We start from the raw sequence: 12,016 nt of genomic DNA, 5'->3' as shown, positions 1-12,016 counted from the left end.
AGATGCTGCCATGTTGAACCTATCAAAATGTTGGCATATAAATATTTAACATGCAACGTTAAAATTTTAAATAATTTACATGCTGAATATGAAAGAATTGACTTCAGGTTAGCAGATATTCCACTAACAAATTGAGGCACTTAATGGCATGGCAAGCCCTTCAGAACCATGGTAAATGCAACATAATTGGTAATTGATTTTAAAATGATGATGGTGCTTTATCATCCCATCATCACAAATGCATTAATTATAGAAGACTGCTACATTACAACTTCCACATTCAACATCAAATATATGAATTTCCTTATTCTCTAGATTATTTTAGTTTTTGTCTTTCAGATACCAAGATGCTGCCATGTTGAACCTATCAAAATGTTGGCATATAAATATTTAACATGCAACGTTAAAATTTTAAATAATTTACATGCTGAATATGAAAGAATTGACTTCAGGTTAGCAGATATTCCACTAACAAATTGAGGCACTTAAAAGATGTTTTATGATTATTTATGATCTATAGCTGTTATATTTGTGGGAGAGCAAGGATAATGGCATCTGAAGATAAAATATTTACAATTATATTAAAACTAAGATAACTAATTTGACTTGAGGTCATACTAGATGTTATTCTAGGTTACAAAGAACTTTCATCCACCAAACATTAGATTCATGATAATGCAACATGTGCAAATTTCAGATGCCTAATATTGGCTGTGAAAAATTATAAAACTAGAAATATTTTGTTCATTTTGAATAATCTTAATCCAAGGGGAGGGATATTAATTGCTCCATCCTTGACCAGACATAATGATCACAGTTGTTTTTTGTATATATATTTGTCTTTGTGTGTGTGTGTGTGTGTGTGTGTGTGTGTGTGTGTGTGTGTGTGTGTGTGTGTGTGTGTGTGTGTGTTTAAAAGAAATAAGAAATGATTGCACCTTTTGACATTTTAATATCTTTTTATTTCTTTATATTGAGAAAGACTATGCCTGTATTCTAAATTTAAAAAAAAATGTGCCATTTAATTTATTATTGGCTCTTAATTTTATTATTGAATCCAAGCTTGTAATTAAAACTTATGTTATAATGTTCTTCACTTGAGAAGAGAGAATAAAATTTGTTGATCATTTCAGTTTTGAAAACACAACAGCTGTATATAAGCATGATGTAATTATGCACATGTTTAGCAGATTTATGCCAGCTGCACCATCTGTGCAAAAGCTTGTCTTTGCTTAAATTTGAAAATAAAAAATCACATGAATATAGTGTCATATTTGAATGCCATTAAATTTTAAGGGGCACTACATTCACTTCCTATCAATTTTTGCACATTTAAAAAAAAATTTATTTTAACAAATTCATCCTTTTAGTTAATTCACATCATTACTACCCACCATTATTTCGTGTATCACTGAAAGTTGATACATGAAATTATTCTGCGAAATAGGATATGTTCATTTCATTAAAAAAAGCAACCAAATTTTATTATTAAAACAAGAAGGGAGGATATCCTCTGAATGAACACATACCACTAAGACACAAACTTATCTCCTTCAACTTTGTTTATGGAATAAACATAAAGTAAAAATAGGGCCAAAAATGTTAACATTGGTAATTTAATATACATTTAAGATACTATATTCATGTCCATTATAATAATTATATGCAACAAACCTATGGATAAAATAAATAGCTTGTTGACTTGATAATTAATCCATAGTTTTGTTGTATATAACTATCATCATCATCATCATCATCAAATTCCTGCCATGTACCCTCAAAGGGTGTACAGGATATGATAGTACTACATGAAAAATTTATACATCATCACTAACTTCCTATCTACAATTTTCCTCCAAATCAGTCTGTTACTTGTCAAGACTCCAACATTATCAGATCTTATATTTCTATCATCTAGGCACTTTGTACCGTATCAATCCACCTATATCTTGGTACTCCAACATTATCAGATCTTATATTTCTATCATCTAGGCACTTTGTACCGTATCAATCCACCTATATCTTGGTCTTCCTCTGGGTCGTTTTCCTGCCAACAGAACACTTTCCTGGCAGAGAACACTTGTTTTGCTAATCTTTCCTCACCCATTCTGTTTAAGTGACCATACCACCTGAGATTAGCTCTGCTAATGCATTCCTGGCTGCTGACAATGTCAAGTTCTTTCCTAATATCCTCATTTTTAATATGATGTTGCCATTGATGCCATCTGTTCACGCCTATAATCTTTCTCAGGACTCTCATATCTGCGGTCTCTAGTCTTTGGTCAAGTGTTTTACTTCTGACCCAGCTCTCAGATCCATAAGTTAAAACTGGTTTGAACACTGTTTTGTATACAGCTAATTTAGTGTTCCGACTAATTTCTCTCTTATTCCATATGAATTTATTCACTTGACTTCATACCATACGAGCTTTGTTGATTCTTTTGTCTATTTCTATATTTAATTTACCATCTTCACTAAAAATTTGCACAGAACATTCTACCTTAGTAGAACCGTCTGTGCGACCATAGGCACAAATAAGTCTCATTGTCCAGTTCCCCATTCTCATATTTCCCACATTACTGTACTTGAGACTGCCTGCCATTCAAGAAGATTAGCCTCGTATTTTGTGTTGAATACTATGGCTACTCCTTCTTTTCCTTGATTGTCATTGACTGAATATAACATTTTATATTTATTGCTCAGAAAGATCTCACCAGTTTTTGTCTTTTTTGTTTCAGTCACCCGTATTATGTCGATCTGGAACTTATCTAATTCCTCAGCTAGCTCCATTTCTTTGCCATTCAGGCTTCGTATGTTGATAGTACCGATCTTTAACTCTGGTGATGTTGAGTTGGGGTGTGTTTTCAGATTTGTTCCAGTAGCTGACTTTTCGCTGTTTGCCCCGGTTTCTTGGCACAAACAACGGGGGCCTTGTTTAACCAGGCGATGTCCCAGCCGGCATGAAATTTTGTCATGTTGTACCATCATTTTGTATTTTGGTTTAACCAATAAGAATACAATTTGGTCAGCTAAATCCCAAATTGCCAGCCCATCCTCATTCATTCAGTATCCAGGTAGATAACCAACAGGGTGCACCACAAGAAGGTGAGGATTGAACATTAGGGCAGAAGCCCTGGTCGGTTCTCCGCATTTCTTTAAAGGCTATGTGGAGGTCTCCCCTCAGTTATACAGCTTTGACCCTTAAGCACCTCATATAACTATTATAATGGACAAAATACAGTATTTCATTTTCAGACCCTGAAAAATAATAGAAAATGATTTTTAAAATACGAGTTTTTAATAGGTAGATTTTTACTATTATAGGATGGTCTGAAACCAGTATTTTATTTTATTGTGATTAAATAATGAAATGCAACTTCAAAAATAATACTTTGTGAAATAAACAAACAAACAAAAAAAAACTAAGTTTTTTTTAAGTGATAATCTCATCTATGGATGATATGATAAATACCTGTGCATCCTAGGAAACAATGCTGTTAATCTGCATGAGTATTTCTTTTGGTAATAGTGGTTTGGGAAAACTAGATCCCGAACGTTCTTCCTGTATTTAAATTTCATTGTTTTAAACTGCATTTTATCATATGAATTATTGTATTTTAAAAAGTAAAAGTCTTATTTTCATAATAATTAATATGCAATTTTACTTTCTTTTTCTCTCCCCCAGGATAAATTTCTTCATGTGCCATGAATGTGGAAATACATTTGTTATAACAAGTGACTTCCAGCGCCATTTACAAGCTCATCTTAATGATGCCAGTTAGTTCAGTTTTATGTTCCAAGTAGTCTCTGTATCTCTCTCTCTCATTATACACACTCACTCACATATATATATATACACACACACACACACACACACATAACATATTGCGATACACAGTCACACATATATATATATTTACTTTGTGAATTGACAATGATGTGGAATACTTCCTTGCTGGAGAAGGAATAGATTCTCACAAAATTTATTGCCCTGGAGGCAGAAGTTATATGATGAACTATCAGGTTCCAAATATTAGCTATCTTTACATACCCATTTACTGTTGGAGCTTGTGGCTTGAAGCCCAAAGGTAGAACGCACAATTTTGCTGCTGTTGTGGACATGTTCTACTGACCTGTTAATTTTATATTCTTTGTGATTTATATATAAAAAAAAAATGTGGACAATTAATGATAAGGTCATATGTGTTTGCAATGGTGATGGCTGAGTGCATATAAGTGTGTATGTATGTGTACACACACACACACACACATGAAATACGCATATGCACATACACACACACATGCATATCCATATATATATATACACACACACACACATTTGTTCCCGGTAAGAAATATAGATTCTTATATGTTAAGATTGTGAACAAATAATGTGGTGATTAATGTTCAAGGGAATAATATGCTTGCAAAACAAAAGAGAAATTTCACAAGTAGCAGTAAAATCCATTTAACTTTGCTCACTTTTCCATAATATTGTCATCATCATCACCATTATCTACACCTCATCTGAACAAGTTAGGGATGTTGCTAAGGTTTTATTGTAGTTGGAAGCTGTTCTGCTATTCTACCTACCTCTTGTAAGTAGCAAAACTCGTCATTTAGAAGTGACATTTTTCATAACAGGATGTTTGTATGTTAGTACAAACTTTTAAAATATTGTTAAAAAATATCTGAGAGTGTAAAACAAAAATCACATAGCCACCAGAATATCAGAATATATACACTTGTTAATGGAATAAGAATTTTGTTTTTAATTTATGTCTCTGAAACAGATGTTAAAATTATGTTGGAATAAAATTGCATATTTCATATAATGGGGAGGGGAAAGTTGCTGCCTTTGTTGTCCCTTGTATATATAGCATTTAGATGTTAACTACGATTTGCAATTTTTAATCGATATATAGAGATAAATAAACCTTATAATGAAATATGAAAAGCTTTTAAGAATGCATCAAATAGCTCTCTTGTTCGTGCGAAAAACTGGGGAAATCACTAATTTTTTGTATAAACTGAAATAAAGCTTAAGAAATAGTTAATATCATGAATTTTGAAGGACCACAAAATACAAAATGGCATACTTATAAATAGCAGTGTTCTTTTTGTAAGATATGTTTACTCTCTTGTTATCAAATTAGAGTTTCTTCAGTCTACTCATTGTTGTGTATAATTTTGAAAATTACTACAGTAATTGATGTATTAATGTACAAATTCACAGATAGTGCCAAATTACCACTATCCTTCATAATCTATAGTGGAGGTTTTTTTTCTCTGTTTGCTTATAACTTTATTAAAGTTTGTTATTTATATCTCTGAAAATTCACAAAATTTTCATTGGAATGAGCACATAATAAAATGTGCTTGGGAATGATAATTTGATAATATTGACATTAAAAGTTATATAAGAGTTATGTTTGTCAGCTTGTTTTAGATTGTTAATTATTTAATTGAATAAGCAACATTTTATATCACTCAAAAGTTTCTGTGCAAAGATATTTACACTTGTATATATTTAAAAAAAAAAAATCAAAGCAGTTGTATAGCCAAATCTGTTGCAAATGTTTAAACTGTATCTGAACCATTTAATGAGCTTTATTTTTATTTCTTTGTTCTTTGGCCAAACTGTTAAGTCTTCCAGAATTGTTCTGAAATTTCCTTTTGTTGATATGAATGTTTCAGTTATTCATTCATTGCAAATATATGAAAAAAAAAAAAAAAACACTTGAAAGATATCAAACAGCATCAAAATCACCTGTTCTACTTTAGCACTTGAATGATATATAGCTGCAGTTTGATGTATGTGCATGTTTATTGTAATAGTTTGTACATAATATTTAGCACATGTAAATATTCATCAGTTGAATGTTCTTTTCAGCATAGTTGTCTGTTGCTACTATCATTGTATGTGTTTGTGTTGTTACTGCTGTTATTCATGGAGACTTTTTACCACTCATATGTTGTACAGTTGCCTCATTCTTCCAAGATAGAATGAATGTAGAGTTCAAAGTATTTTATGTAGCTTGTTATTTGTGGGCCTAGTCTCCCTTACACATTGCTGTACCATTAGTGTTCAGATGGGATGTGCACATCAACAACAGACATCACTCATTTTCCAAATAAAACTGTTACTGGTTTTAATTTGTAATTAGTGAATTATTTATATACCTGTTTTAAAATCACTCTTACATAACCTGTCTGTGATTAAGAGGAAGGAGAAAGCATTTAAGTTTTTAAATATCACAAAAGATTAGTGCAACTCATAGCACACTTAGCACTGCAAGAGTCATCTGTGATGATACCCAGTGCTAAATAATCTGGAAATCATTCCAGTCTAGAGATTAAACGTAATTTTTCCAAGCCACCAATAACTATGCCAAGGCAGATTCAAACCCACAGCCTGTTGGCTGGAGAATGAAGATGTTATCTACTCAATCAACCAAGCCATACCCATCATGCACAAGCTATGATATGTAGGGTTTGAATTTTGTCTTGGCTTAGTTATTTATGAATGTCTTTAATGGTAGATGATTTTGATTGCCTAGTGTGAGACCACTACGCACCAACTACCCTACTTATCAGAGGTCTCAGGTGGCTTGGAAAAGTTGTGTTTAATGTAACTGAAGATACTGTTAACCTTTTTAGAATCATCTATATTCATCTGCAGCACATTTTGATAAATAAGAAGTGACTTTTATAAACCAAGTTACGAAGCAGTACTGGAAACATACATGCAATGTATTTGATGTTAAAAAAAAAATTACCACATATGTGGTAAAATGAAAATGCTTGTTCCAGTTTATTTAGTTCCACTTCTAAGTTTCTCTCTGTTTTTCTATCTATTGCCATGTTTTGGTTTTACTAAAATTTATGTGTATTGCAATAGTCCTTGATGTTTTTATATACGTTTTCAAAATCATATACTTTAAGGTTTCCTTATTATCTGTAAATAACATTATATCATCTGCATATTTTATATGATGTAAATTTTGTCTATTCACAGTTATTCCAATGTTTTCTGGGATAGCTCTTTTACCACTTCCTCTAGGCAAAGGTTAAATATAGTGAAAGTTGACATCCTTGCACAATACCCCTCTCTCTCTACTTGTATTTAAGAATTTTAACTGCCCCAAATTTTATTGTTCCATAGTATTTTTGTAGTACTACTGGAGGACAGTACTAAGTATTTTTTCCACTTTTATTTTTTGTTTGCAATTTCATACAATGCATTTCTTGTTTTTGAGCCAAATGCTTACTTAAAGTCTATAACGCAGCAGCAAAGGTTTCTGTTTTTCTCCCCACTTCAATTCAAATAATTGCAGAAGAGTAGAGATTACATCAATTGTAAATCTCAATCCTCTAAATCTCATTTGCTCTTCTCTTAAATGTTCATTTGGTGCTTTCATTCTGTTTTGTTGAATTCTTATAATTTATGTATGACTTAATTGCAGTTACTGGTCTATAATTTGCACATATGAATATAGCCTGTTTTTATGTATGGAGATTATTCTTCCCATTAGGAATTTCTCCAGAACTTAAGGCAACTACACTAAATAATGCTTTACTGTTTCACCTGCATACTACTTCCAGAACTTTATCAGTATTTCATGTCTATCTGGAGTTTTATCTGTTTTCATTTGTCTTATTGCAGCATCTGTTTCCATATTTAATATATTTTTATTAATATTTTTTAACATTTTAGTGTTAACTTTTGCAAAAATTTGTTTAAAATAGGCTATCCAAATATCAGAATTTATTTTAACTTGACAAGATTGTGCTTTTATCTCTCATTTTTAGTGTTATTGGTTGATGTGTTTGTGAAAATTCTTTTATTGTGCTATATACTCATACTGATTTTGTATTATGATGAATAGCTGCATTCTGACATATATCTGCTTTTTTGCATTTATCCAATTTGATTTTACTTCTCCACATCATTAGATTAATTTTATTTTTTAATCGTTCATTGTTTTCTAGTAATTCAGGTTTGCTCTCAGTAGAAAGTTTTGCTTTATCTTTTTTTTTTTTTTTCTTTTGATGCTACAGGTTTATTATTTTAAAAATAAAACAATTGAATTATTAGGTCTCTCTCTCTTTTTTTTTGGTATAATAATGTTTGTTTTATTGCATGTAGTATGACATTTTTTCCTTATCCAAAATTCTTCTGTGTTTTCAGGATTTTGTTTTTCTTGAAAATAAATTAATTTTTTAACATTTCAAGAAAATTAATTTTTTCTTGAAATGCATTTTGTGCATTGGAGTCTTAAATTTGATGTGTCAAGCTCTTAGAGACCTTTTTTTGTTAGTGGTTTTAAATTTAAGCTCTATTTTTACTGATAGAATTTCATGGTCAGAATCCATAACTATTTTTTTAAAAGATTTTTTTTTTTTTTTGACAATGATATAATTAGTACAGTTTCTAGTTTTTCTGTCAGGTGAGGACTGCATGTCTTTGTATCTCTATGAAGAAATAAAGTGTTAATAATCACAAATTCTGTTGTCTTGCAAAATTCAAGGAATCTATCACCTCTCATTTCTTTCATCAATCCCAACATTTTCCATGATTCTTTCAATGTCCACAGAATGCTTGCTGATTTTGGCATTGAAGTCTCCTATTACTATTGGTATGTCTTTTCTATAGGTATTACAATTTCTATTTGTAGATTTGAGAGAAATTATTTGTACTCATGATCTCGTAATCTGGTGCATAAACTAATATTATTTTTTTTTCCCTTTAATTTTTAAATTTTGAGATTAATCTTGAATTGAAGATACTGGGATAATTTCTGTTATTGAATTTAAAAGATTATTTTTTACTATGATTGTTATTCCTTCACTATGTGCTTCAATTTTTGTTTCTGAGAAATGCAAAATACCCAAAATGCAAAAATATTTCTTGCATTTTGGATATCAACATAACCCTCATCTGTCTAATGGGTCTCCAGTTAAATTAATTTTTTTCCCCTAACATTTAAGTTTTCCAGTTTTAAATAATGTTCTCATATTAATTGTTGATTTATTTATAATGTTTTTTCTGACCACTTCACATACTTCTCATCTCCCTTAAGTGGTCTCTGGGCAAATCTATGTGCTGAAATTTTTAAAATAATTGAAGTTGAAGGAAATAATTTTTTAAAAATTATTTCCTTCAATTGCACACCAAATGCAAATACAGCAATAGATCTTGAGGGACTGAAGAACTCCATACAAATCTATGAATACTTTGAGCAATTCAAAAGAAAAAAAAAAGTTCACCTCTATTTTTATATCAGCCATAAGCAAGTAACCTGTACATGATGCACTGGGATCCAGTTATGCATACTACAAGAAACAATGATGGTGGTGGTGGCAACAAAGCCCAGTGATGTCAATGCACTTTGGGTCTCACTACCTTAGACAGATCATTTATCAAAACAGATTATTGTATGACATGCTAAGCTGCATACTGGATATCAGAGAAACAATAAAAGAGTTGTGTGATTTTTGTTGCCAGTGGATGCATATTAGCTGTGCAAAGACAAAGGTTCATGAATTTCTGCACAAATTTCTGGCCAACTTGAATGAGACATTTTTCAGTCCTCTGTGCTTCCCCTTCATTAAACAATTCTTAAAACTTGGAAAGTGCTTTGACAGTCTAGAACAGTAGCTTATGATTCTTGAGGAGACTTTCTTCTAGATAATGACATACCTACTGATGAAAACACTAAGGTAGAAAATAAAGTCACCATCATCATATTCCCAGGCAAACTCAATGAAAAACTTCCTTCAGACCATTTTATATAAACACAGTGTTTACAAAGAGAATGGTAACATATTCTAGAATGTTACCATTCTCCACGTGGAGAATGGTAACAACCACATTCTCCCACCTCAGTTCTCTCTCTCTCTCTCTCTCCAAAAACATATGAAGATGGCATATCAGTGATTGACATAATTCACTGATATGCCAGTTTAAATAAGTCCTGTGTGAATGTTATATGGAGGTCAAGTATAATAACTACAAGAGAAAATATTATTGATTTGAATTAAGCATCCTTGTGAATGTATGGTAGAAGAGTTCAGTGACAGATTTTTCTTAATCATTCTTTGATATAAGAAAAAAAAGGAAAGATGTCATCATCGAGTCAAAACAAGTCTGATATTAATTCAGACTGCTTAATAAAACAGGAGACCAACAGCAGAAAAACTATATAATGAGTTCAGTATTTTGTAAATACTGTGTATTATATAAAATGGTCTGAAGGATGTTTTCCATAATGTGATATCACATCTGGAATACTCTAGAGCAGTGATGACAAAAATACCACAGATAAGTACAGGTTTATTTTATAATTACTTTCTCAATAAATAAAAACTCTAAGGGAAATTTTGAAACAATATGTATCTCTTGGCAAGTATTAACTGACCTCTGCATCTAGTTGATAGCAAGATCACATTCCAACTGTTTGCATTAAAATTTTTAATTTAAAAAAAAATGCACAAGAAAGGTGACATACATGGTACAAAAGGCTAAATCCCATTATGAGATGAAACTGGCTGAACATTCCAAAGTGAATCCAAAGGATTTTTTTTTGTTATGTTGCAACTAAAAAGAAAAATTATTATGGAAATCTATCTTTGATTTCTGCTAGTATTGAAGATAACAGAACCATAAAAAATAGTAAAATAGTTGAATGACTGAGTGATCATTTTGTGAAAGCAAAAGGATGAAGACAGCACATAGATATTATCTTTGAAGTAGACGAATTAGAGGTGCTTGGAATACTAAAAAATATCAGTGCAAATTCTTCTGTAGGATAAGATGGAATTTCAGTGTGTGTGTGTGTGTGTGGTGCGTGAATGTGCAAGGGAATTGACTACACTTTTTAATTTAAGTCAGCTCAGGCTGAGCTTCAAAGAACGTAGGGGGGGGGGGAAGGTATGGTAGTTACATTGCATAAAAGTAGGTCAAAAACAAAGGTTGAAAATTACAGAACTGTTGCTATCTCAGGAGTGGTTGTTAAAGTTAGAAAAGTTGGTAAAAGCCAGAATTCAAGATTTGGGTGGATAATAACGTTATACTTTTTAGAGGTCAGCATGGCTTTTTTCATGGGAGGTCTGCCTTAGCAATTTACTTTGTTTCTGTAATAAAGTAACTCGAGTTGGATAAAGGTAATGCTTATAGTATTATATTGTTGGACTTTGCAAAAGCATTTAACAGAATACTGCATGTGAATCTGTTAAGTAAGTTGAAACAAATGGGAATGGATACTGGATTGGTGAGATGGATAAGTAGGTGGTTGTCAAACAGGCATCAGAGAGTAGTGTATAGTGGAGCAGAGTCAAATGTTAAAATGACCAGTGGTGTTCAACAAGGTTCTGTTCTTGGTCCGTTGTTGTTTTATCTGTATATTAATGATATTGGAAATTATTTGAAGACTGATATCCAGTTGTTTGCTGATGATGCCATGTTGGGAAGAGCTAATAGATGATCCTGCAGAATGATTTGAATCTGCTGACATAGTGGTCAAAGGATAATGGTTTTTCTTTTAATCTAGCAAAATGTAAAGTTATTCCCTTTGAATTAAAAAAATTTTCAGTCTCTGTATTCTGTTGACGGGGTTTTATTGCTGGAAATTGATGAGGCCAGAGATCTAGGATTTATGGCTGATAGGGAACTGAAGTTTAGAGGTCATATTGCAAAACAGTTCATTTGGATGCTTAAAAATCCACTTACTAGTCAGGACAGAAAAGTTGTTATTCCTCTTTATAAGTCTGATACATCTAGATCATAGGTTTACAAACTTTTTCAAGCCACCACCCACTTTGCAAGACATAAATTTTGTAACACCCCCATTATATAAATTATATAAAATTGGGTTTATTTTTGTACAAATCAATTAGAAAAGTGGTTTTATATATTTTATATATATTTTGAAATATAACAAATACATTTGCTACTGTAAATATAACCTATTATACGCACACATATATACATGCTCTATTTTCTTATTGACATAGA

At 31.5% G+C, this 12,016-nt stretch overlaps 1 protein-coding gene across 1 annotated transcript in view; it reads left to right on the top strand.

Moving 5' to 3' along the window:
- The window catches only part of shn (zinc finger protein schnurri), a 148,673-nt gene extending 142,517 nt beyond the window's left edge, over nt 1-6,156 (top strand). The window contains exon 8 of the mRNA XM_090406935.1: nt 3,686-6,156. The gene's annotated coding sequence lies outside the window, so the exon portion shown is untranslated. The remainder of the gene's footprint in view (nt 1-3,685) is intronic.
- Nucleotides 6,157-12,016: the final 5,860 nt, after the last annotated feature.

The sequence above is a fragment of the Typopeltis vanoorti genome, chromosome 17 (genome assembly GCF_054136105.1).
Source record: "Typopeltis vanoorti isolate ZY-2024b chromosome 17, IOZ_Tvanoo_1.0, whole genome shotgun sequence".
NCBI lineage: Eukaryota > Metazoa > Arthropoda > Arachnida > Uropygi > Thelyphonidae > Typopeltis > Typopeltis vanoorti.
This window is presented reverse-complemented; position numbering and strand designations above follow the sequence as displayed.